Here is a 22,929-nt window from a genome sequence, read left to right as displayed (position 1 = left end):
TTGAGAGTAGACTTTGGAGAGTGGCGCGAATTCGACGAGACAATTGGCAGACTTGTAAGGGCTGGTGGCTGAGCGTTAGAACTGTCGCCTGCCACATGTGAATCACGAAATCAGAAGGTAGTGACTTGTAGCCTCACGCAAGCGATGTGCTTTGATGCGCAGTACGTGGCAGAGTTTGTGCATCCATTTTAAGCGTCTGGAGAGGAGAGTTTGGACAGTAGCGCGAATTCAGCGGGACAATTGGCGGACATGCAAGGGTTGTTAGCTCAGCGGTAGAATTGTCGCCTGCCATGCGCAAGTCTCGAAAACTGGCGGTGTTGAGCTCTATCCTCACGGGAGGCATGTTTTGATGCGCAGTTCGGCCACACATTTTTTGGATGTCCTGTCACACCCTTCACCTCCAAGACGGCAGCTCATCCTGGGCTTGAAGAACTGGCAACTGTGCTTCATTTGTTGACGGCTTCAAGGAATGGTCCGTTTTGGGGGGAGATGGTGCCTTGAGGCTCTCTTGATACACAGTACGTGGCAAAGGCAACCCATCCATTGTCTACCGCTTGTCCCTTTCGGGTAAGGCGGAGGTGGGGCAAAACGCAGTTTCCCTGACCGGGAATCGAACCCGGGCCGCGGCGGTGAGAGCGCCGAATCCTGACCACTAGACCATCAGGGAGCTGCCACAGAGGTGTCTTGATGAGTGACGCGTGGGTGTATCGGGCTACATTTTCCGCTGCGCCTCGAGAGGAGCGCTTGGGCAATGGCGCGAATTCGTTGAGAAAACTGCCACGTGTGTGAGCATTGGTGGTTCAGTGGTAGAATTCTCGCCTGCCACGCGGGAGACCCGGGTTCGATTCCCAGCCAATGCACGGTTCCTTTATGCGTGGGGTCTTGGGGGGCATTAACTTTGTTCTCGGTCACGGCCAGACGGCATCAAGATTTGGAACAAGAAGCCTGTGCAAACCAAACTTGGGTTGGACATCGTATCTGCATTAAGTCAAGATGTTGTTGAGAGGAGACTTTGGACAGTGGCGCGAATTCGGCGGGACAATTGGCAGACTTAGAATTGTCGCCTGCCAGCGCCAGTGGGTGACTGAATATATGTTTACAGACATTGCTGGTAAACCCGTGTGTCTTATTAGTGGAGCTAATGTGGCTGTAATTAAGGAATTTAACTTAAGACGGCACTACGAGACAAAAGAAGAATGGTCCGTTTTGGGGGAAGATGGTGTCTTGAGCCTCGCTTGATACACAGTACGCGGCAAAGGCAACCCATCCATTGTCTACCGCTTGTCCCTTTCAGGTAAGCCGGAGCTGGGTCAAAACACCGTTTTTAGGATCTCCTGTGGCACTCTTCACCTCCAAAACCCGTTCAGGGCTTAAATACCTGGGGACTCACCTTTGTTTGTCCAAGCTGAATTTCATTTCTGTGCAGCTTCGAGAAATCGTCCATTTTCAGGTTCCCTGTCAGCCTCGTTGGCGCAGTAGGCAGCGCGTCAGTCTCATAATCTGAAGGTCGTGAGTTCGAGCCTCACACGAGGCAGGTGTTTTGGTACAGAGTTGGTCCATCCATTTTGTACCTCTTCTACCCATTTCGAGGACGCTGGAGCCTTAGAACCACTCCTTTGTAGTGGATTTTCAGCCTCCTCCGATGCGAGATCTAGAACAGGGATCAATCCAAATCATTCTGCCATTGACCGTGGAAAGCCTTCCCATCTGTTTGATTTCAAGACTCACACGTGGCAGGCGATCCTCCCCTATGGATGTGTGCCGGCCCTCTGAAACCACTTCATCCAACTTTCACCACAATTCCTCTTTCTTTTCTCAGGTCAGAATTGCGGGGCACCACACGTTGGCTCCCAAATGACTCCTACCTGTTATTTCTTCTAGGACACTTTGTCCAGGTAGGGTTAGGAATGTCTTTGCATTGGAAGCGGATGAACAAGGGCTGATAATTGGTTATCAGCAGCTCCCGAGCTGAGTCTCTGGAGGTTGCCTGGAGTTCCTTTGCCAACAGGGTCCATGGAGAGGGATAATTTGAAGTCATTCTTGCCTGACTGTTAAGTTGGAACAAGAAGTCTATGCAAACCAAACTTGGGTTGGACATCGTATCTGCATTAAGTCAAGATGTTGTTGAGAGTAGACTTTGGAGAGTGGCGCGAATTCGACGAGACAATTGGCAGACTTGTAAGGGCTGGTGGCTGAGCGTTAGAACTGTCGCCTGCCACATGTGAATCACGAAATCAGAAGGTAGTGACTTGTAGCCTCACGCAAGCGATGTGCTTTGATGCGCAGTACGTGGCAGAGTTTGTGCATCCATTTTAAGCGTCTGGAGAGGAGAGTTTGGACAGTAGCGCGAATTCAGCGGGACAATTGGCGGACATGCAAGGGTTGTTAGCTCAGCGGTAGAATTGTCGCCTGCCATGCGCAAGTCTCGAAAACTGGCGGTGTTGAGCTCTATCCTCACGGGAGGCATGTTTTGATGCGCAGTTCGGCCACACATTTTTTGGATGTCCTGTCACACCCTTCACCTCCAAGACGGCAGCTCATCCTGGGCTTGAAGAACTGGCAACTGTGCTTCATTTGTTGACGGCTTCAAGGAATGGTCCGTTTTGGGGGGAGATGGTGCCTTGAGGCTCTCTTGATACACAGTACGTGGCAAAGGCAACCCATCCATTGTCTACCGCTTGTCCCTTTCGGGTAAGGCGGAGGTGGGGCAAAACGCAGTTTCCCTGACCGGGAATCGAACCCGGGCCGCGGCGGTGAGAGCGCCGAATCCTGACCACTAGACCATCAGGGAGCTGCCACAGAGGTGTCTTGATGAGTGACGCGTGGGTGTATCGGGCTACATTTTCCGCTGCGCCTCGAGAGGAGCGCTTGGGCAATGGCGCGAATTCGTTGAGAAAACTGCCACGTGTGTGAGCATTGGTGGTTCAGTGGTAGAATTCTCGCCTGCCACGCGGGAGACCCGGGTTCGATTCCCGGCCAATGCACGGTTCCTTTATGCGTGGGGTCTTGGGGGGCATTAACTTTGTTCTCGGTCACGGCCAGACGGCATCAAGATTTGGAACAAGAAGCCTGTGCAAACCAAACTTGGGTTGGACATCGTATCTGCATTAAGTCAAGATGTTGTTGAGAGGAGACTTTGGACAGTGGCGCGAATTCGGCGGGACAATTGGCAGACTTAGAATTGTCGCCTGCCAGCGCCAGTGGGTGACTGAATATATGTTTACAGACATTGCTGGTAAACCCGTGTGTCTTATTAGTGGAGCTAATGTGGCTGTAATTAAGGAATTTAACTTAAGACGGCACTACGAGACAAAAGAAGAATGGTCCGTTTTGGGGGAAGATGGTGTCTTGAGCCTCGCTTGATACACAGTACGCGGCAAAGGCAACCCATCCATTGTCTACCGCTTGTCCCTTTCAGGTAAGCCGGAGCTGGGTCAAAACACCGTTTTTAGGATCTCCTGTGGCACTCTTCACCTCCAAAACCCGTTCAGGGCTTAAATACCTGGGGACTCACCTTTGTTTGTCCAAGCTGAATTTCATTTCTGTGCAGCTTCGAGAAATCGTCCATTTTCAGGTTCCCTGTCAGCCTCGTTGGCGCAGTAGGCAGCGCGTCAGTCTCATAATCTGAAGGTCGTGAGTTCGAGCCTCACACGAGGCAGGTGTTTTGGTACAGAGTTGGTCCATCCATTTTGTACCTCTTCTACCCATTTCGAGGACGCTGGAGCCTTAGAACCACTCCTTTGTAGTGGATTTTCAGCCTCCTCCGATGCGAGATCTAGAACAGGGATCAATCCAAATCATTCTGCCATTGACCGTGGAAAGCCTTCCCATCTGTTTGATTTCAAGACTCACACGTGGCAGGCGATCCTCCCCTATGGATGTGTGCCGGCCCTCTGAAACCACTTCATCCAACTTTCACCACAATTCCTCTTTCTTTTCTCAGGTCAGAATTGCGGGGCACCACACGTTGGCTCCCAAATGACTCCTACCTGTTATTTCTTCTAGGACACTTTGTCCAGGTAGGGTTAGGAATGTCTTTGCATTGGAAGCGGATGAACAAGGGCTGATAATTGGTTATCAGCAGCTCCCGAGCTGAGTCTCTGGAGGTTGCCTGGAGTTCCTTTGCCAACAGGGTCCATGGAGAGGGATAATTTGAAGTCATTCTTGCCTGACTGTTAAGTTGGAACAAGAAGTCTATGCAAACCAAACTTGGGTTGGACATCGTATCTGCATTAAGTCAAGATGTTGTTGAGAGTAGACTTTGGAGAGTGGCGCGAATTCGACGAGACAATTGGCAGACTTGTAAGGGCTGGTGGCTGAGCGTTAGAACTGTCGCCTGCCACATGTGAATCACGAAATCAGAAGGTAGTGACTTGTAGCCTCACGCAAGCGATGTGCTTTGATGCGCAGTACGTGGCAGAGTTTGTGCATCCATTTTAAGCGTCTGGAGAGGAGAGTTTGGACAGTAGCGCGAATTCAGCGGGACAATTGGCGGACATGCAAGGGTTGTTAGCTCAGCGGTAGAATTGTCGCCTGCCATGCGCAAGTCTCGAAAACTGGCGGTGTTGAGCTCTATCCTCACGGGAGGCATGTTTTGATGCGCAGTTCGGCCACACATTTTTTGGATGTCCTGTCACACCCTTCACCTCCAAGACGGCAGCTCATCCTGGGCTTGAAGAACTGGCAACTGTGCTTCATTTGTTGACGGCTTCAAGGAATGGTCCGTTTTGGGGGGAGATGGTGCCTTGAGGCTCTCTTGATACACAGTACGTGGCAAAGGCAACCCATCCATTGTCTACCGCTTGTCCCTTTCGGGTAAGGCGGAGGTGGGGCAAAACGCAGTTTCCCTGACCGGGAATCGAACCCGGGCCGCGGCGGTGAGAGCGCCGAATCCTGACCACTAGACCATCAGGGAGCTGCCACAGAGGTGTCTTGATGAGTGACGCGTGGGTGTATCGGGCTACATTTTCCGCTGCGCCTCGAGAGGAGCGCTTGGGCAATGGCGCGAATTCGTTGAGAAAACTGCCACGTGTGTGAGCATTGGTGGTTCAGTGGTAGAATTTTCGCCTGCCACGCGGGAGACCCGGGTTCGATTCCCGGCCAATGCACGGTTCCTTTATGCGTGGGGTCTTGGGGGGCATTAACTTTGTTCTCGGTCACGGCCAGACGGCATCAAGATTTGGAACAAGAAGCCTGTGCAAACCAAACTTGGGTTGGACATCGTATCTGCATTAAGTCAAGATGTTGTTGAGAGGAGACTTTGGACAGTGGCGCGAATTCGGCGGGACAATTGGCAGACTTAGAATTGTCGCCTGCCAGCGCCAGTGGGTGACTGAATATATGTTTACAGACATTGCTGGTAAGCAATTATAGACCGATCTCAAAAATTCCGTTAATTGCTAAGATTCTAGAGAAGATCGTGGCTAAGCAGCTTACAGCAGTTTTAGATAAATATAGTATTTTCGACAAATTTCAATCTGGCTTTCGTAAAGTTCATTCCACTGAAACAGCCCTTCTTAGAGTTTCTAATGACATTTTGTTACAAAGCGATGCAGGTAAATGTTCTGTTCTCTTAATGTTGGATCTTACGTCGGCCTTTGATACTGTTGACCACTATATTTTACTTAACAGGCTGAAACACTGGGTTGGTGTCTCTGGGACTGCATTGAAATGGTTCTCCTCGTATCTCTCTGAACGATATTCTTCTGTGGCAGTTTCTAAGTATAGATCATCTTCTGCGTCCCTGTCTTTTGGTGTGCCACAAGGCTCTGTGCTAGGGCCATTACTGTTTTTAGTTTATTTACTCCCTCTTCAGCACATTTTGAGCCCTTTTGAGGATATTTGTTACCATTGTTATGCAGACGATATCCAACTCTATATATCTTTTAAACCGGAAGAGGCTTCTAAGCTGCGGCTTTTAAATGTGTGCTTGGAAACCATTAAAGGCTGGATGGCTGAAAACTTCCTCCAACTAAATGAAAGTAAAACCGAAGTCCTCTTATGTGCCCCAGATAGACATATACCCAGTATAATAAATGCTCTTGGTCCTCTTTCAACGTTTGTAAAACCATCTGTCAGGAACTTAGGGATTATCCTTGATCCTGCTCTTACGTTAGATAGTCATGTTAAATCTCTTGTTCGGTCTTGCTTTTATCATTTAAGAAATATTTCTAAATTGAGCTCTATTATATCCTATACCGAACTGGAGATTGTTATTCATGCTTTTATCTCTTCACGACTGGACTATTGCAATTCCCTGTTTACTTGTTTAAATAAAGGTTCTTTGGAGCGTCTGCAGATCGTTCAGAATGCTGCAGCAAGACTTTTGACGAAAGCTTCTAAATTTTCACATATAACACCGTTGCTCATGCAGTTACATTGGCTTCCTGTTGAATTTAGAGTCCAGTTTAAGATTTTGGTTTTAACTTTCAAGGCTCTTCAACAACAAGCACCACCATATATCATTGAACTTTTACAGCCCTATGCCCCTAGTAGGTCTCTGAGGTCGAGTAGTCAGGGCCTACTTGTCATTCAGTATACGAGACTGAAAACTAGGGGTGATAGAGCTTTTGCTACTGTGGCCGCCAGACTGTGGAATTCCCTTCCTCAGGACTTACGATCCGCTGATTCATTGATTACTTTTAAAAAACAGCTAAAAACACATCTTTTTAAAACTGCCTTTTGCTAACTTTGTTTGTATTTTGTCTTTTTAATCTGTTATATCTTGTAAAGCACTTTGTGATCTCTATCTAGAAATGTGCTATATAAATAAAATTTTACTTACTTACTTACTAAACCCGTGTGTCTTATTAGTGGAGCTAATGTGGCTGTAATTAAGGAATTTAACTTAAGACGGCACTACGAGACAAAAGAAGAATGGTCCGTTTTGGGGGAAGATGGTGTCTTGAGCCTCGCTTGATACACAGTACGTGGCAAAGGCAACCCATCCATTGTCTACCGCTTGTCCCTTTCAGGTAAGCCGGAGCTGGGTCAAAACACCGTTTTTAGGATCTCCTGTGGCACTCTTCACCTCCAAAACCCGTTCAGGGCTTAAATACCTGGGGACTCACCTTTGTTTGTCCAAGCTGAATTTCATTTCTGTGCAGCTTCGAGAAATCGTCCATTTTCAGGTTCCCTGTCAGCCTCGTTGGCGCAGTAGGCAGCGCGTCAGTCTCATAATCTGAAGGTCGTGAGTTCGAGCCTCACACGAGGCAGGTGTTTTGGTACAGAGTTGGTCCATCCATTTTGTACCTCTTCTACCCATTTCGAGGACGCTGGAGCCTTAGAACCACTCCTTTGTAGTGGATTTTCAGCCTCCTCCGATGCGAGATCTAGAACAGGGATCAATCCAAATCATTCTGCCATTGACCGTGGAAAGCCTTCCCATCTGTTTGATTTCAAGACTCACACGTGGCAGGCGATCCTCCCCTATGGATGTGTGCCGGCCCTCTGAAACCACTTCATCCAACTTTCACCACAATTCCTCTTTCTTTTCTCAGGTCAGAATTGCGGGGCACCACACGTTGGCTCCCAAATGACTCCTACCTGTTATTTCTTCTAGGACACTTTGTCCAGGTAGGGTTAGGAATGTCTTTGCATTGGAAGCGGATGAACAAGGGCTGATAATTGGTTATCAGCAGCTCCCGAGCTGAGTCTCTGGAGGTTGCCTGGAGTTCCTTTGCCAACAGGGTCCATGGAGAGGGATAATTTGAAGTCATTCTTGCCTGACTGTTAAGTTGGAACAAGAAGTCTATGCAAACCAAACTTGGGTTGGACATCGTATCTGCATTAAGTCAAGATGTTGTTGAGAGTAGACTTTGGAGAGTGGCGCGAATTCGACGAGACAATTGGCAGACTTGTAAGGGCTGGTGGCTGAGCGTTAGAACTGTCGCCTGCCACATGTGAATCACGAAATCAGAAGGTAGTGACTTGTAGCCTCACGCAAGCGATGTGCTTTGATGCGCAGTACGTGGCAGAGTTTGTGCATCCATTTTAAGCGTCTGGAGAGGAGAGTTTGGACAGTAGCGCGAATTCAGCGGGACAATTGGCGGACATGCAAGGGTTGTTAGCTCAGCGGTAGAATTGTCGCCTGCCATGCGCAAGTCTCGAAAACTGGCGGTGTTGAGCTCTATCCTCACGGGAGGCATGTTTTGATGCGCAGTTCGGCCACACATTTTTTGGATGTCCTGTCACACCCTTCACCTCCAAGACGGCAGCTCATCCTGGGCTTGAAGAACTGGCAACTGTGCTTCATTTGTTGACGGCTTCAAGGAATGGTCCGTTTTGGGGGGAGATGGTGCCTTGAGGCTCTCTTGATACACAGTACGTGGCAAAGGCAACCCATCCATTGTCTACCGCTTGTCCCTTTCGGGTAAGGCGGAGGTGGGGCAAAACGCAGTTTCCCTGACCGGGAACCGAACCCGGGCCGCGGCGGTGAGAGCGCCGAATCCTGACCACTAGACCATCAGGGAGCTGCCACAGAGGTGTCTTGATGAGTGACGCGTGGGTGTATCGGGCTACATTTTCCGCTGCGCCTCGAGAGGAGCGCTTGGGCAATGGCGCGAATTCGTTGAGAAAACTGCCACGTGTGTGAGCATTGGTGGTTCAGTGGTAGAATTTTCGCCTGCCACGCGGGAGACCCGGGTTCGATTCCCGGCCAATGCACGGTTCCTTTATGCGTGGGGTCTTGGGGGGCATTAACTTTGTTCTCGGTCACGGCCAGACGGCATCAAGATTTGGAACAAGAAGCCTGTGCAAACCAAACTTGGGTTGGATATCGTATCTGCATTAAGTCAAGATGTTGTTGAGAGGAGACTTTGGACAGTGGCGCGAATTCGGCGGGACAATTGGCAGACTTAGAATTGTCGCCTGCCAGCGCCAGTGGGTGACTGAATATATGTTTACAGACATTGCTGGTAAGCAATTATAGACCGATCTCAAAAATTCCGTTAATTGCTAAGATTCTAGAGAAGATCGTGGCTAAGCAGCTTACAGCAGTTTTAGATAAATATAGTATTTTCGACAAATTTCAATCTGGCTTTCGTAAAGTTCATTCCACTGAAACAGCCCTTCTTAGAGTTTCTAATGACATTTTGTTACAAAGCGATGCAGGTAAATGTTCTGTTCTCTTAATGTTGGATCTTACGTCGGCCTTTGATACTGTTGACCACTATATTTTACTTAACAGGCTGAAACACTGGGTTGGTGTCTCTGGGACTGCATTGAAATGGTTCTCCTCGTATCTCTCTGAACGATATTCTTCTGTGGCAGTTTCTAAGTATAGATCATCTTCTGCGTCCCTGTCTTTTGGTGTGCCACAAGGCTCTGTGCTAGGGCCATTACTGTTTTTAGTTTATTTACTCCCTCTTCAGCACATTTTGAGCCCTTTTGAGGATATTTGTTACCATTGTTATGCAGACGATATCCAACTCTATATATCTTTTAAACCGGAAGAGGCTTCTAAGCTGCGGCTTTTAAATGTGTGCTTGGAAACCATTAAAGGCTGGATGGCTGAAAACTTCCTCCAACTAAATGAAAGTAAAACCGAAGTCCTCTTATGTGCCCCAGATAGACATATACCCAGTATAATAAATGCTCTTGGTCCTCTTTCAACGTTTGTAAAACCATCTGTCAGGAACTTAGGGATTATCCTTGATCCTGCTCTTACGTTAGATAGTCATGTTAAATCTCTTGTTCGGTCTTGCTTTTATCATTTAAGAAATATTTCTAAATTGAGCTCTATTATATCCTATACCGAACTGGAGATTGTTATTCATGCTTTTATCTCTTCACGACTGGACTATTGCAATTCCCTGTTTACTTGTTTAAATAAAGGTTCTTTGGAGCGTCTGCAGATCGTTCAGAATGCTGCAGCAAGACTTTTGACGAAAGCTTCTAAATTTTCACATATAACACCGTTGCTCATGCAGTTACATTGGCTTCCTGTTGAATTTAGAGTCCAGTTTAAGATTTTGGTTTTAACTTTCAAGGCTCTTCAACAACAAGCACCACCATATATCATTGAACTTTTACAGCCCTATGCCCCTAGTAGGTCTCTGAGGTCGAGTAGTCAGGGCCTACTTGTCATTCAGTATACGAGACTGAAAACTAGGGGTGATAGAGCTTTTGCTACTGTGGCCGCCAGACTGTGGAATTCCCTTCCTCAGGACTTACGATCCGCTGATTCATTGATTACTTTTAAAAAACAGCTAAAAAACATCTTTTTAAAACTGCCTTTTGCTAACTTTGTTTGTATTTTGTCTTTTTAATCTGTTATATCTTGTAAAGCACTTTGTGATCTCTATCTAGAAATGTGCTATATAAATAAAATTTTACTTACTTACTTACTAAACCCGTGTGTCTTATTAGTGGAGCTAATGTGGCTGTAATTAAGGAATTTAACTTAAGACGGCACTACGAGACAAAAGAAGAATGGTCCGTTTTGGGGGAAGATGGTGTCTTGAGCCTCGCTTGATACACAGTACGTGGCAAAGGCAACCCATCCATTGTCTACCGCTTGTCCCTTTCAGGTAAGCCGGAGCTGGGTCAAAACACCGTTTTTAGGATCTCCTGTGGCACTCTTCACCTCCAAAACCCGTTCAGGGCTTAAATACCTGGGGACTCACCTTTGTTTGTCCAAGCTGAATTTCATTTCTGTGCAGCTTCGAGAAATCGTCCATTTTCAGGTTCCCTGTCAGCCTCGTTGGCGCAGTAGGCAGCGCGTCAGTCTCATAATCTGAAGGTCGTGAGTTCGAGCCTCACACGAGGCAGGTGTTTTGGTACAGAGTTGGTCCATCCATTTTGTACCTCTTCTACCCATTTCGAGGACGCTGGAGCCTTAGAACCACTCCTTTGTAGTGGATTTTCAGCCTCCTCCGATGCGAGATCTAGAACAGGGATCAATCCAAATCATTCTGCCATTGACCGTGGAAAGCCTTCCCATCTGTTTGATTTCAAGACTCACACGTGGCAGGCGATCCTCCCCTATGGATGTGTGCCGGCCCTCTGAAACCACTTCATCCAACTTTCACCACAATTCCTCTTTCTTTTCTCAGGTCAGAATTGCGGGGCACCACACGTTGGCTCCCAAATGACTCCTACCTGTTATTTCTTCTAGGACACTTTGTCCAGGTAGGGTTAGGAATGTCTTTGCATTGGAAGCGGATGAACAAGGGCTGATAATTGGTTATCAGCAGCTCCCGAGCTGAGTCTCTGGAGGTTGCCTGGAGTTCCTTTGCCAACAGGGTCCATGGAGAGGGATAATTTGAAGTCATTCTTGCCTGACTGTTAAGTTGGAACAAGAAGTCTATGCAAACCAAACTTGGGTTGGACATCGTATCTGCATTAAGTCAAGATGTTGTTGAGAGTAGACTTTGGAGAGTGGCGCGAATTCGACGAGACAATTGGCAGACTTGTAAGGGCTGGTGGCTGAGCGTTAGAACTGTCGCCTGCCACATGTGAATCACGAAATCAGAAGGTAGTGACTTGTAGCCTCACGCAAGCGATGTGCTTTGATGCGCAGTACGTGGCAGAGTTTGTGCATCCATTTTAAGCGTCTGGAGAGGAGAGTTTGGACAGTAGCGCGAATTCAGCGGGACAATTGGCGGACATGCAAGGGTTGTTAGCTCAGCGGTAGAATTGTCGCCTGCCATGCGCAAGTCTCGAAAACTGGCGGTGTTGAGCTCTATCCTCACGGGAGGCATGTTTTGATGCGCAGTTCGGCCACACATTTTTTGGATGTCCTGTCACACCCTTCACCTCCAAGACGGCAGCTCATCCTGGGCTTGAAGAACTGGCAACTGTGCTTCATTTGTTGACGGCTTCAAGGAATGGTCCGTTTTGGGGGGAGATGGTGCCTTGAGGCTCTCTTGATACACAGTACGTGGCAAAGGCAACCCATCCATTGTCTACCGCTTGTCCCTTTCGGGTAAGGCGGAGGTGGGGCAAAACGCAGTTTCCCTGACCGGGAATCGAACCCGGGCCGCGGCGGTGAGAGCGCCGAATCCTGACCACTAGACCATCAGAGAGCTGCCACAGAGGTGTCTTGATGAGTGACGCGTGGGTGTATCGGGCTACATTTTCCGCTGCGCCTCGAGAGGAGCGCTTGGGCAATGGCGCGAATTCGTTGAGAAAACTGCCACGTGTGTGAGCATTGGTGGTTCAGTGGTAGAATTTTCGCCTGCCACGCGGGAGACCCGGGTTCGATTCCCGGCCAATGCACGGTTCCTTTATGCGTGGGGTCTTGGGGGGCATTAACTTTGTTCTCGGTCACGGCCAGACGGCATCAAGATTTGGAACAAGAAGCCTGTGCAAACCAAACTTGGGTTGGATATCGTATCTGCATTAAGTCAAGATGTTGTTGAGAGGAGACTTTGGACAGTGGCGCGAATTCGGCGGGACAATTGGCAGACTTAGAATTGTCGCCTGCCAGCGCCAGTGGGTGACTGAATATATGTTTACAGACATTGCTGGTAAACCCGTGTGTCTTATTAGTGGAGCTAATGTGGCTGTAATTAAGGAATTTAACTTAAGACGGCACTACGAGACAAAAGAAGAATGGTCCGTTTTGGGGGAAGATGGTGTCTTGAGCCTCGCTTGATACACAGTACGCGGCAAAGGCAACCCATCCATTGTCTACCGCTTGTCCCTTTCAGGTAAGCCGGAGCTGGGTCAAAACACCGTTTTTAGGATCTCCTGTGGCACTCTTCACCTCCAAAACCCGTTCAGGGCTTAAATACCTGGGGACTCACCTTTGTTTGTCCAAGCTGAATTTCATTTCTGTGCAGCTTCGAGAAATCGTCCATTTTCAGGTTCCCTGTCAGCCTCGTTGGCGCAGTAGGCAGCGCGTCAGTCTCATAATCTGAAGGTCGTGAGTTCGAGCCTCACACGAGGCAGGTGTTTTGGTACAGAGTTGGTCCATCCATTTTGTACCTCTTCTACCCATTTCGAGGACGCTGGAGCCTTAGAACCACTCCTTTGTAGTGGATTTTCAGCCTCCTCCGATGCGAGATCTAGAACAGGGATCAATCCAAATCATTCTGCCATTGACCGTGGAAAGCCTTCCCATCTGTTTGATTTCAAGACTCACACGTGGCAGGCGATCCTCCCCTATGGATGTGTGCCGGCCCTCTGAAACCACTTCATCCAACTTTCACCACAATTCCTCTTTCTTTTCTCAGGTCAGAATTGCGGGGCACCACACGTTGGCTCCCAAATGACTCCTACCTGTTATTTCTTCTAGGACACTTTGTCCAGGTAGGGTTAGGAATGTCTTTGCATTGGAAGCGGATGAACAAGGGCTGATAATTGGTTATCAGCAGCTCCCGAGCTGAGTCTCTGGAGGTTGCCTGGAGTTCCTTTGCCAACAGGGTCCATGGAGAGGGATAATTTGAAGTCATTCTTGCCTGACTGTTAAGTTGGAACAAGAAGTCTATGCAAACCAAACTTGGGTTGGACATCGTATCTGCATTAAGTCAAGATGTTGTTGAGAGTAGACTTTGGAGAGTGGCGCGAATTCGACGAGACAATTGGCAGACTTGTAAGGGCTGGTGGCTGAGCGTTAGAACTGTCGCCTGCCACATGTGAATCACGAAATCAGAAGGTAGTGACTTGTAGCCTCACGCAAGCGATGTGCTTTGATGCGCAGTACGTGGCAGAGTTTGTGCATCCATTTTAAGCGTCTGGAGAGGAGAGTTTGGACAGTAGCGCGAATTCAGCGGGACAATTGGCGGACATGCAAGGGTTGTTAGCTCAGCGGTAGAATTGTCGCCTGCCATGCGCAAGTCTCGAAAACTGGCGGTGTTGAGCTCTATCCTCACGGGAGGCATGTTTTGATGCGCAGTTCGGCCACACATTTTTTGGATGTCCTGTCACACCCTTCACCTCCAAGACGGCAGCTCATCCTGGGCTTGAAGAACTGGCAACTGTGCTTCATTTGTTGACGGCTTCAAGGAATGGTCCGTTTTGGGGGGAGATGGTGCCTTGAGGCTCTCTTGATACACAGTACGTGGCAAAGGCAACCCATCCATTGTCTACCGCTTGTCCCTTTCGGGTAAGGCGGAGGTGGGGCAAAACGCAGTTTCCCTGACCGGGAATCGAACCCGGGCCGCGGCGGTGAGAGCGCCGAATCCTGACCACTAGACCATCAGGGAGCTGCCACAGAGGTGTCTTGATGAGTGACGCGTGGGTGTATCGGGCTACATTTTCCGCTGCGCCTCGAGAGGAGCGCTTGGGCAATGGCGCGAATTCGTTGAGAAAACTGCCACGTGTGTGAGCATTGGTGGTTCAGTGGTAGAATTTTCGCCTGCCACGCGGGAGACCCGGGTTCGATTCCCGGCCAATGCACGGTTCCTTTATGCGTGGGGTCTTGGGGGGCATTAACTTTGTTCTCGGTCACGGCCAGACGGCATCAAGATTTGGAACAAGAAGCCTGTGCAAACCAAACTTGGGTTGGATATCGTATCTGCATTAAGTCAAGATGTTGTTGAGAGGAGACTTTGGACAGTGGCGCGAATTCGGCGGGACAATTGGCAGACTTAGAATTGTCGCCTGCCAGCGCCAGTGGGTGACTGAATATATGTTTACAGACATTGCTGGTAAGCAATTATAGACCGATCTCAAAAATTCCGTTAATTGCTAAGATTCTAGAGAAGATCGTGGCTAAGCAGCTTACAGCAGTTTTAGATAAATATAGTATTTTCGACAAATTTCAATCTGGCTTTCGTAAAGTTCATTCCACTGAAACAGCCCTTCTTAGAGTTTCTAATGACATTTTGTTACAAAGCGATGCAGGTAAATGTTCTGTTCTCTTAATGTTGGATCTTACGTCGGCCTTTGATACTGTTGACCACTATATTTTACTTAACAGGCTGAAACACTGGGTTGGTGTCTCTGGGACTGCATTGAAATGGTTCTCCTCGTATCTCTCTGAACGATATTCTTCTGTGGCAGTTTCTAAGTATAGATCATCTTCTGCGTCCCTGTCTTTTGGTGTGCCACAAGGCTCTGTGCTAGGGCCATTACTGTTTTTAGTTTATTTACTCCCTCTTCAGCACATTTTGAGCCCTTTTGAGGATATTTGTTACCATTGTTATGCAGACGATATCCAACTCTATATATCTTTTAAACCGGAAGAGGCTTCTAAGCTGCGGCTTTTAAATGTGTGCTTGGAAACCATTAAAGGCTGGATGGCTGAAAACTTCCTCCAACTAAATGAAAGTAAAACCGAAGTCCTCTTATGTGCCCCAGATAGACATATACCCAGTATAATAAATGCTCTTGGTCCTCTTTCAACGTTTGTAAAACCATCTGTCAGGAACTTAGGGATTATCCTTGATCCTGCTCTTACGTTAGATAGTCATGTTAAATCTCTTGTTCGGTCTTGCTTTTATCATTTAAGAAATATTTCTAAATTGAGCTCTATTATATCCTATACCGAACTGGAGATTGTTATTCATGCTTTTATCTCTTCACGACTGGACTATTGCAATTCCCTGTTTACTTGTTTAAATAAAGGTTCTTTGGAGCGTCTGCAGATCGTTCAGAATGCTGCAGCAAGACTTTTGACGAAAGCTTCTAAATTTTCACATATAACACCGTTGCTCATGCAGTTACATTGGCTTCCTGTTGAATTTAGAGTCCAGTTTAAGATTTTGGTTTTAACTTTCAAGGCTCTTCAACAACAAGCACCACCATATATCATTGAACTTTTACAGCCCTATGCCCCTAGTAGGTCTCTGAGGTCGAGTAGTCAGGGCCTACTTGTCATTCAGTATACGAGACTGAAAACTAGGGGTGATAGAGCTTTTGCTACTGTGGCCGCCAGACTGTGGAATTCCCTTCCTCAGGACTTACGATCCGCTGATTCATTGATTACTTTTAAAAAACAGCTAAAAAACATCTTTTTAAAACTGCCTTTTGCTAACTTTGTTTGTATTTTGTCTTTTTAATCTGTTATATCTTGTAAAGCACTTTGTGATCTCTATCTAGAAATGTGCTATATAAATAAAATTTTACTTACTTACTTACTAAACCCGTGTGTCTTATTAGTGGAGCTAATGTGGCTGTAATTAAGGAATTTAACTTAAGACGGCACTACGAGACAAAAGAAGAATGGTCCGTTTTGGGGGAAGATGGTGTCTTGAGCCTCGCTTGATACACAGTACGTGGCAAAGGCAACCCATCCATTGTCTACCGCTTGTCCCTTTCAGGTAAGCCGGAGCTGGGTCAAAACACCGTTTTTAGGATCTCCTGTGGCACTCTTCACCTCCAAAACCCGTTCAGGGCTTAAATACCTGGGGACTCACCTTTGTTTGTCCAAGCTGAATTTCATTTCTGTGCAGCTTCGAGAAATCGTCCATTTTCAGGTTCCCTGTCAGCCTCGTTGGCGCAGTAGGCAGCGCGTCAGTCTCATAATCTGAAGGTCGTGAGTTCGAGCCTCACACGAGGCAGGTGTTTTGGTACAGAGTTGGTCCATCCATTTTGTACCTCTTCTACCCATTTCGAGGACGCTGGAGCCTTAGAACCACTCCTTTGTAGTGGATTTTCAGCCTCCTCCGATGCGAGATCTAGAACAGGGATCAATCCAAATCATTCTGCCATTGACCGTGGAAAGCCTTCCCATCTGTTTGATTTCAAGACTCACACGTGGCAGGCGATCCTCCCCTATGGATGTGTGCCGGCCCTCTGAAACCACTTCATCCAACTTTCACCACAATTCCTCTTTCTTTTCTCAGGTCAGAATTGCGGGGCACCACACGTTGGCTCCCAAATGACTCCTACCTGTTATTTCTTCTAGGACACTTTGTCCAGGTAGGGTTAGGAATGTCTTTGCATTGGAAGCGGATGAACAAGGGCTGATAATTGGTTATCAGCAGCTCCCGAGCTGAGTCTCTGGAGGTTGCCTGGAGTTCCTTTGCCAACAGGGTCCATGGAGAGGGATAATTTGAAGTCATTCTTGCCTGACTGTTAAGTTGGAACAAGAAGTCTATGCAAACCAAACTTGGGTTGGACATCGTATCTGCATTAAGTCAAGATGTTGTTGAGAGTAGACTTTGGAGAGTGGCGCGAATTCGACGAGACAATTGGCAGACTTGTAAGGGCTGGTGGCTGAGCGTTAGAACTGTCGCCTGCCACATGTGAATCACGAAATCAGAAGGTAGTGACTTGTAGCCTCACGCAAGCGATGTGCTTTGATGCGCAGTACGTGGCAGAGTTTGTGCATCCATTTTAAGCGTCTGGAGAGGAGAGTTTGGACAGTAGCGCGAATTCAGCGGGACAATTGGCGGACATGCAAGGGTTGTTAGCTCAGCGGTAGAATTGTCGCCTGCCATGCGCAAGTCTCGAAAACTGGCGGTGTTGAGCTCTATCCTCACGGGAGGCATGTTTTGATGCGCAGTTCGGCCACACATTTTTTGGATGTCCTGTCACACCCTTCACCTCCAAGACGGCAGCTCATCCTGGGCTTGAAGAACTGGCAACTGTGCTTCATTTGTTGACGGCTTCAAGGAATGGTCCGTTTTGGGGGGAGATGGTGCCTTGAGGCTCTCTTGATACACAGTACGTGGCAAAGGCAACCCATCCATTGTCTACCGCTTGTCCCTTTCGGGTAAGGCGGAGGTGGGGCAAAACGCAGTTTCCCTGACCGGGAATCGAACCCGGGCCGCGGCGGTGAGAGCGCCGAATCCTGACCACTAGACCATCAGAGAGCTGCCACAGAGGTGTCTTGATGAGTGACGCGTGGGTGTATCGGGCTACATTTTCCGCTGCGCCTCGAGAGGAGCGCTTGGGCAATGGCGCGAATTCGTTGAGAAAACTGCCACGTGTGTGAGCATTGGTGGTTCAGTGGTAGAATTTTCGCCTGCCACGCGGGAGACCCGGGTTCGATTCCCGGCCAATGCACGGTTCCTTTATGCGTGGGGTCTTGGGGGGCATTAACTTTGTTCTCGGTCACGGCCAGACGGCATCAAGATTTGGAACAAGAAGCCTGTGCAAACCAAACTTGGGTTGGATATCGTATCTGCATTAAGTCAAGATGTTGTTGAGAGGAGACTTTGGACAGTGGCGCGAATTCGGCGGGACAATTGGCAGACTTAGAATTGTCGCCTGCCAGCGCCAGTGGGTGACTGAATATATGTTTACAGACATTGCTGGTAAACCCGTGTGTCTTATTAGTGGAGCTAATGTGGCTGTAATTAAGGAATTTAACTTAAGACGGCACTACGAGACAAAAGAAGAATGGTCCGTTTTGGGGGAAGATGGTGTCTTGAGCCTCGCTTGATACACAGTACGCGGCAAAGGCAACCCATCCATTGTCTACCGCTTGTCCCTTTCAGGTAAGCCGGAGCTGGGTCAAAACACCGTTTTTAGGATCTCCTGTGGCACTCTTCACCTCCAAAACCCGTTCAGGGCTTAAATACCTGGGGACTCACCTTTGTTTGTCCAAGCTGAATTTCATTTCTGTGCAGCTTCGAGAAATCGTCCATTTTCAGGTTCCCTGTCAGCCTCGTTGGCGCAGTAGGCAGCGCGTCAGTCTCATAATCTGAAGGTCGTGAGTTCGAGCCTCACACGAGGCAGGTGTTTTGGTACAGAGTTGGTCCATCCATTTTGTACCTCTTCTACCCATTTCGAGGACGCTGGAGCCTTAGAACCACTCCTTTGTAGTGGATTTTCAGCCTCCTCCGATGCGAGATCTAGAACAGGGATCAATCCAAATCATTCTGCCATTGACCGTGGAAAGCCTTCCCATCTGTTTGATTTCAAGACTCACACGTGGCAGGCGATCCTCCCCTATGGATGTGTGCCGGCCCTCTGAAACCACTTCATCCAACTTTCACCACAATTCCTCTTTCTTTTCTCAGGTCAGAATTGCGGGGCACCACACGTTGGCTCCCAAATGACTCCTACCTGTTATTTCTTCTAGGACACTTTGTCCAGGTAGGGTTAGGAATGTCTTTGCATTGGAAGCGGATGAACAAGGGCTGATAATTGGTTATCAGCAGCTCCCGAGCTGAGTCTCTGGAGGTTGCCTGGAGTTCCTTTGCCAACAGGGTCCATGGAGAGGGATAATTTGAAGTCATTCTTGCCTGACTGTTAAGTTGGAACAAGAAGTCTATGCAAACCAAACTTGGGTTGGACATCGTATCTGCATTAAGTCAAGATGTTGTTGAGAGTAGACTTTGGAGAGTGGCGCGAATTCGACGAGACAATTGGCAGACTTGTAAGGGCTGGTGGCTGAGCGTTAGAACTGTCGCCTGCCACATGTGAATCACGAAATCAGAAGGTAGTGACTTGTAGCCTCACGCAAGCGATGTGCTTTGATGCGCAGTACGTGGCAGAGTTTGTGCATCCATTTTAAGCGTCTGGAGAGGAGAGTTTGGACAGTAGCGCGAATTCAGCGGGACAATTGGCGGACATGCAAGGGTTGTTAGCTCAGCGGTAGAATTGTCGCCTGCCATGCGCAAGTCTCGAAAACTGGCGGTGTTGAGCTCTATCCTCACGGGAGGCATGTTTTGATGCGCAGTTCGGCCACACATTTTTTGGATGTCCTGTCACACCCTTCACCTCCAAGACGGCAGCTCATCCTGGGCTTGAAGAACTGGCAACTGTGCTTCATTTGTTGACGGCTTCAAGGAATGGTCCGTTTTGGGGGGAGATGGTGCCTTGAGGCTCTCTTGATACACAGTACGTGGCAAAGGCAACCCATCCATTGTCTACCGCTTGTCCCTTTCGGGTAAGGCGGAGGTGGGGCAAAACGCAGTTTCCCTGACCGGGAATCGAACCCGGGCCGCGGCGGTGAGAGCGCCGAATCCTGACCACTAGACCATCAGGGAGCTGCCACAGAGGTGTCTTGATGAGTGACGCGTGGGTGTATCGGGCTACATTTTCCGCTGCGCCTCGAGAGGAGCGCTTGGGCAATGGCGCGAATTCGTTGAGAAAACTGCCACGTGTGTGAGCATTGGTGGTTCAGTGGTAGAATTCTCGCCTGCCACGCGGGAGACCCGGGTTCGATTCCCGGCCAATGCACGGTTCCTTTATGCGTGGGGTCTTGGGGGGCATTAACTTTGTTCTCGGTCACGGCCAGACGGCATCAAGATTTGGAACAAGAAGCCTGTGCAAACCAAACTTGGGTTGGACATCGTATCTGCATTAAGTCAAGATGTTGTTGAGAGGAGACTTTGGACAGTGGCGCGAATTCGGCGGGACAATTGGCAGACTTAGAATTGTCGCCTGCCAGCGCCAGTGGGTGACTGAATATATGTTTACAGACATTGCTGGTAAGCAATTATAGACCGATCTCAAAAATTCCGTTAATTGCTAAGATTCTAGAGAAGATCGTGGCTAAGCAGCTTACAGCAGTTTTAGATAAATATAGTATTTTCGACAAATTTCAATCTGGCTTTCGTAAAGTTCATTCCACTGAAACAGCCCTTCTTAGAGTTTCTAATGACATTTTGTTACAAAGCGATGCAGGTAAATGTTCTGTTCTCTTAATGTTGGATCTTACGTCGGCCTTTGATACTGTTGACCACTATATTTTACTTAACAGGCTGAAACACTGGGTTGGTGTCTCTGGGACTGCATTGAAATGGTTCTCCTCGTATCTCTCTGAACGATATTCTTCTGTGGCAGTTTCTAAGTATAGATCATCTTCTGCGTCCCTGTCTTTTGGTGTGCCACAAGGCTCTGTGCTAGGGCCATTACTGTTTTTAGTTTATTTACTCCCTCTTCAGCACATTTTGAGCCCTTTTGAGGATATTTGTTACCATTGTTATGCAGACGATATCCAACTCTATATATCTTTTAAACCGGAAGAGGCTTCTAAGCTGCGGCTTTTAAATGTGTGCTTGGAAACCATTAAAGGCTGGATGGCTGAAAACTTCCTCCAACTAAATGAAAGTAAAACCGAAGTCCTCTTATGTGCCCCAGATAGACATATACCCAGTATAATAAATGCTCTTGGTCCTCTTTCAACGTTTGTAAAACCATCTGTCAGGAACTTAGGGATTATCCTTGATCCTGCTCTTACGTTAGATAGTCATGTTAAATCTCTTGTTCGGTCTTGCTTTTATCATTTAAGAAATATTTCTAAATTGAGCTCTATTATATCCTATACCGAACTGGAGATTGTTATTCATGCTTTTATCTCTTCACGACTGGACTATTGCAATTCCCTGTTTACTTGTTTAAATAAAGGTTCTTTGGAGCGTCTGCAGATCGTTCAGAATGCTGCAGCAAGACTTTTGACGAAAGCTTCTAAATTTTCACATATAACACCGTTGCTCATGCAGTTACATTGGCTTCCTGTTGAATTTAGAGTCCAGTTTAAGATTTTGGTTTTAACTTTCAAGGCTCTTCAACAACAAGCACCACCATATATCATTGAACTTTTACAGCCCTATGCCCCTAGTAGGTCTCTGAGGTCGAGTAGTCAGGGCCTACTTGTCATTCAGTATACGAGACTGAAAACTAGGGGTGATAGAGCTTTTGCTACTGTGGCCGCCAGACTGTGGAATTCCCTTCCTCAGGACTTACGATCCGCTGATTCATTGATTACTTTTAAAAAACAGCTAAAAACACATCTTTTTAAAACTGCCTTTTGCTAACTTTGTTTGTATTTTGTCTTTTTAATCTGTTATATCTTGTAAAGCACTTTGTGATCTCTATCTAGAAATGTGCTATATAAATAAAATTTTACTTACTTACTTACTAAACCCGTGTGTCTTATTAGTGGAGCTAATGTGGCTGTAATTAAGGAATTTAACTTAAGACGGCACTACGAGACAAAAGAAGAATGGTCCGTTTTGGGGGAAGATGGTGTCTTGAGCCTCGCTTGATACACAGTACGTGGCAAAGGCAACCCATCCATTGTCTACCGCTTGTCCCTTTCAGGTAAGCCGGAGCTGGGTCAAAACACCGTTTTTAGGATCTCCTGTGGCACTCTTCACCTCCAAAACCCGTTCAGGGCTTAAATACCTGGGGACTCACCTTTGTTTGTCCAAGCTGAATTTCATTTCTGTGCAGCTTCGAGAAATCGTCCATTTTCAGGTTCCCTGTCAGCCTCGTTGGCGCAGTAGGCAGCGCGTCAGTCTCATAATCTGAAGGTCGTGAGTTCGAGCCTCACACGAGGCAGGTGTTTTGGTACAGAGTTGGTCCATCCATTTTGTACCTCTTCTACCCATTTCGAGGACGCTGGAGCCTTAGAACCACTCCTTTGTAGTGGATTTTCAGCCTCCTCCGATGCGAGATCTAGAACAGGGATCAATCCAAATCATTCTGCCATTGACCGTGGAAAGCCTTCCCATCTGTTTGATTTCAAGACTCACACGTGGCAGGCGATCCTCCCCTATGGATGTGTGCCGGCCCTCTGAAACCACTTCATCCAACTTTCACCACAATTCCTCTTTCTTTTCTCAGGTCAGAATTGCGGGGCACCACACGTTGGCTCCCAAATGACTCCTACCTGTTATTTCTTCTAGGACACTTTGTCCAGGTAGGGTTAGGAATGTCTTTGCATTGGAAGCGGATGAACAAGGGCTGATAATTGGTTATCAGCAGCTCCCGAGCTGAGTCTCTGGAGGTTGCCTGGAGTTCCTTTGCCAACAGGGTCCATGGAGAGGGATAATTTGAAGTCATTCTTGCCTGACTGTTAAGTTGGAACAAGAAGTCTATGCAAACCAAACTTGGGTTGGACATCGTATCTGCATTAAGTCAAGATGTTGTTGAGAGTAGACTTTGGAGAGTGGCGCGAATTCGACGAGACAATTGGCAGACTTGTAAGGGCTGGTGGCTGAGCGTTAGAACTGTCGCCTGCCACATGTGAATCACGAAATCAGAAGGTAGTGACTTGTAGCCTCACGCAAGCGATGTGCTTTGATGCGCAGTACGTGGCAGAGTTTGTGCATCCATTTTAAGCGTCTGGAGAGGAGAGTT

The 22,929-nt window shown here is 47.8% G+C and overlaps 24 non-coding genes across 24 annotated transcripts; 16 read left to right on the top strand and 8 right to left on the bottom strand.

Annotated features, from left to right (window-relative positions):
• Positions 1-595: 595 nt before the first annotated feature.
• trnae-cuc (transfer RNA glutamic acid (anticodon CUC)) lies at positions 596-667 on the bottom strand. The gene has a single exon. It is a non-coding gene; the product is annotated as a tRNA-Glu (tRNA).
• Positions 668-789: 122 nt separating this feature from the next.
• On the top strand, positions 790-860 carry trnag-gcc (transfer RNA glycine (anticodon GCC)). The gene has a single exon. It is a non-coding gene; the product is annotated as a tRNA-Gly (tRNA).
• Positions 861-1,461: 601 nt separating this feature from the next.
• On the top strand, positions 1,462-1,534 carry trnam-cau (transfer RNA methionine (anticodon CAU)). Its single transcript has one exon. It is a non-coding gene; the product is annotated as a tRNA-Met (tRNA).
• A 1,185-nt stretch (positions 1,535-2,719) lies between these two features.
• trnae-cuc (transfer RNA glutamic acid (anticodon CUC)) lies at positions 2,720-2,791 on the bottom strand. The gene has a single exon. It is a non-coding gene; the product is annotated as a tRNA-Glu (tRNA).
• Positions 2,792-2,913: 122 nt separating this feature from the next.
• On the top strand, positions 2,914-2,984 carry trnag-gcc (transfer RNA glycine (anticodon GCC)). The gene has a single exon. It is a non-coding gene; the product is annotated as a tRNA-Gly (tRNA).
• Positions 2,985-3,585: 601 nt separating this feature from the next.
• trnam-cau (transfer RNA methionine (anticodon CAU)) lies at positions 3,586-3,658 on the top strand. Its single transcript has one exon. It is a non-coding gene; the product is annotated as a tRNA-Met (tRNA).
• A 1,185-nt stretch (positions 3,659-4,843) lies between these two features.
• On the bottom strand, positions 4,844-4,915 carry trnae-cuc (transfer RNA glutamic acid (anticodon CUC)). Its single transcript has one exon. It is a non-coding gene; the product is annotated as a tRNA-Glu (tRNA).
• Positions 4,916-5,037: 122 nt separating this feature from the next.
• On the top strand, positions 5,038-5,108 carry trnag-gcc (transfer RNA glycine (anticodon GCC)). The gene has a single exon. It is a non-coding gene; the product is annotated as a tRNA-Gly (tRNA).
• Positions 5,109-7,141: 2,033 nt separating this feature from the next.
• On the top strand, positions 7,142-7,214 carry trnam-cau (transfer RNA methionine (anticodon CAU)). Its single transcript has one exon. It is a non-coding gene; the product is annotated as a tRNA-Met (tRNA).
• Positions 7,215-8,399: 1,185 nt separating this feature from the next.
• Positions 8,400-8,471, bottom strand: trnae-cuc (transfer RNA glutamic acid (anticodon CUC)). Its single transcript has one exon. It is a non-coding gene; the product is annotated as a tRNA-Glu (tRNA).
• Positions 8,472-8,593: 122 nt separating this feature from the next.
• Positions 8,594-8,664, top strand: trnag-gcc (transfer RNA glycine (anticodon GCC)). Its single transcript has one exon. It is a non-coding gene; the product is annotated as a tRNA-Gly (tRNA).
• A 2,032-nt stretch (positions 8,665-10,696) lies between these two features.
• On the top strand, positions 10,697-10,769 carry trnam-cau (transfer RNA methionine (anticodon CAU)). Its single transcript has one exon. It is a non-coding gene; the product is annotated as a tRNA-Met (tRNA).
• A 1,185-nt stretch (positions 10,770-11,954) lies between these two features.
• Positions 11,955-12,026, bottom strand: trnae-cuc (transfer RNA glutamic acid (anticodon CUC)). The gene has a single exon. It is a non-coding gene; the product is annotated as a tRNA-Glu (tRNA).
• Positions 12,027-12,148: 122 nt separating this feature from the next.
• trnag-gcc (transfer RNA glycine (anticodon GCC)) lies at positions 12,149-12,219 on the top strand. Its single transcript has one exon. It is a non-coding gene; the product is annotated as a tRNA-Gly (tRNA).
• Positions 12,220-12,820: 601 nt separating this feature from the next.
• On the top strand, positions 12,821-12,893 carry trnam-cau (transfer RNA methionine (anticodon CAU)). The gene has a single exon. It is a non-coding gene; the product is annotated as a tRNA-Met (tRNA).
• Positions 12,894-14,078: 1,185 nt separating this feature from the next.
• Positions 14,079-14,150, bottom strand: trnae-cuc (transfer RNA glutamic acid (anticodon CUC)). The gene has a single exon. It is a non-coding gene; the product is annotated as a tRNA-Glu (tRNA).
• A 122-nt stretch (positions 14,151-14,272) lies between these two features.
• Positions 14,273-14,343, top strand: trnag-gcc (transfer RNA glycine (anticodon GCC)). The gene has a single exon. It is a non-coding gene; the product is annotated as a tRNA-Gly (tRNA).
• Positions 14,344-16,375: 2,032 nt separating this feature from the next.
• trnam-cau (transfer RNA methionine (anticodon CAU)) lies at positions 16,376-16,448 on the top strand. Its single transcript has one exon. It is a non-coding gene; the product is annotated as a tRNA-Met (tRNA).
• Positions 16,449-17,633: 1,185 nt separating this feature from the next.
• Positions 17,634-17,705, bottom strand: trnae-cuc (transfer RNA glutamic acid (anticodon CUC)). Its single transcript has one exon. It is a non-coding gene; the product is annotated as a tRNA-Glu (tRNA).
• Positions 17,706-17,827: 122 nt separating this feature from the next.
• On the top strand, positions 17,828-17,898 carry trnag-gcc (transfer RNA glycine (anticodon GCC)). The gene has a single exon. It is a non-coding gene; the product is annotated as a tRNA-Gly (tRNA).
• Positions 17,899-18,499: 601 nt separating this feature from the next.
• trnam-cau (transfer RNA methionine (anticodon CAU)) lies at positions 18,500-18,572 on the top strand. The gene has a single exon. It is a non-coding gene; the product is annotated as a tRNA-Met (tRNA).
• Positions 18,573-19,757: 1,185 nt separating this feature from the next.
• On the bottom strand, positions 19,758-19,829 carry trnae-cuc (transfer RNA glutamic acid (anticodon CUC)). The gene has a single exon. It is a non-coding gene; the product is annotated as a tRNA-Glu (tRNA).
• Positions 19,830-19,951: 122 nt separating this feature from the next.
• trnag-gcc (transfer RNA glycine (anticodon GCC)) lies at positions 19,952-20,022 on the top strand. Its single transcript has one exon. It is a non-coding gene; the product is annotated as a tRNA-Gly (tRNA).
• Positions 20,023-22,055: 2,033 nt separating this feature from the next.
• On the top strand, positions 22,056-22,128 carry trnam-cau (transfer RNA methionine (anticodon CAU)). Its single transcript has one exon. It is a non-coding gene; the product is annotated as a tRNA-Met (tRNA).
• The last annotated feature ends 801 nt before the right edge of the window (positions 22,129-22,929 follow it).

This window comes from Diplotaxodon limnothrissa, linkage group LG23 (assembly GCF_057381915.1).
Source record: "Diplotaxodon limnothrissa isolate DT_005_m linkage group LG23, D_limnothrissa_male_GT1.1, whole genome shotgun sequence".
Taxonomy (NCBI): domain Eukaryota; kingdom Metazoa; phylum Chordata; class Actinopteri; order Cichliformes; family Cichlidae; genus Diplotaxodon; species Diplotaxodon limnothrissa.
Note: the sequence above shows the minus strand (reverse complement) of the source record. Positions and strands in the feature narration are given on the sequence as shown.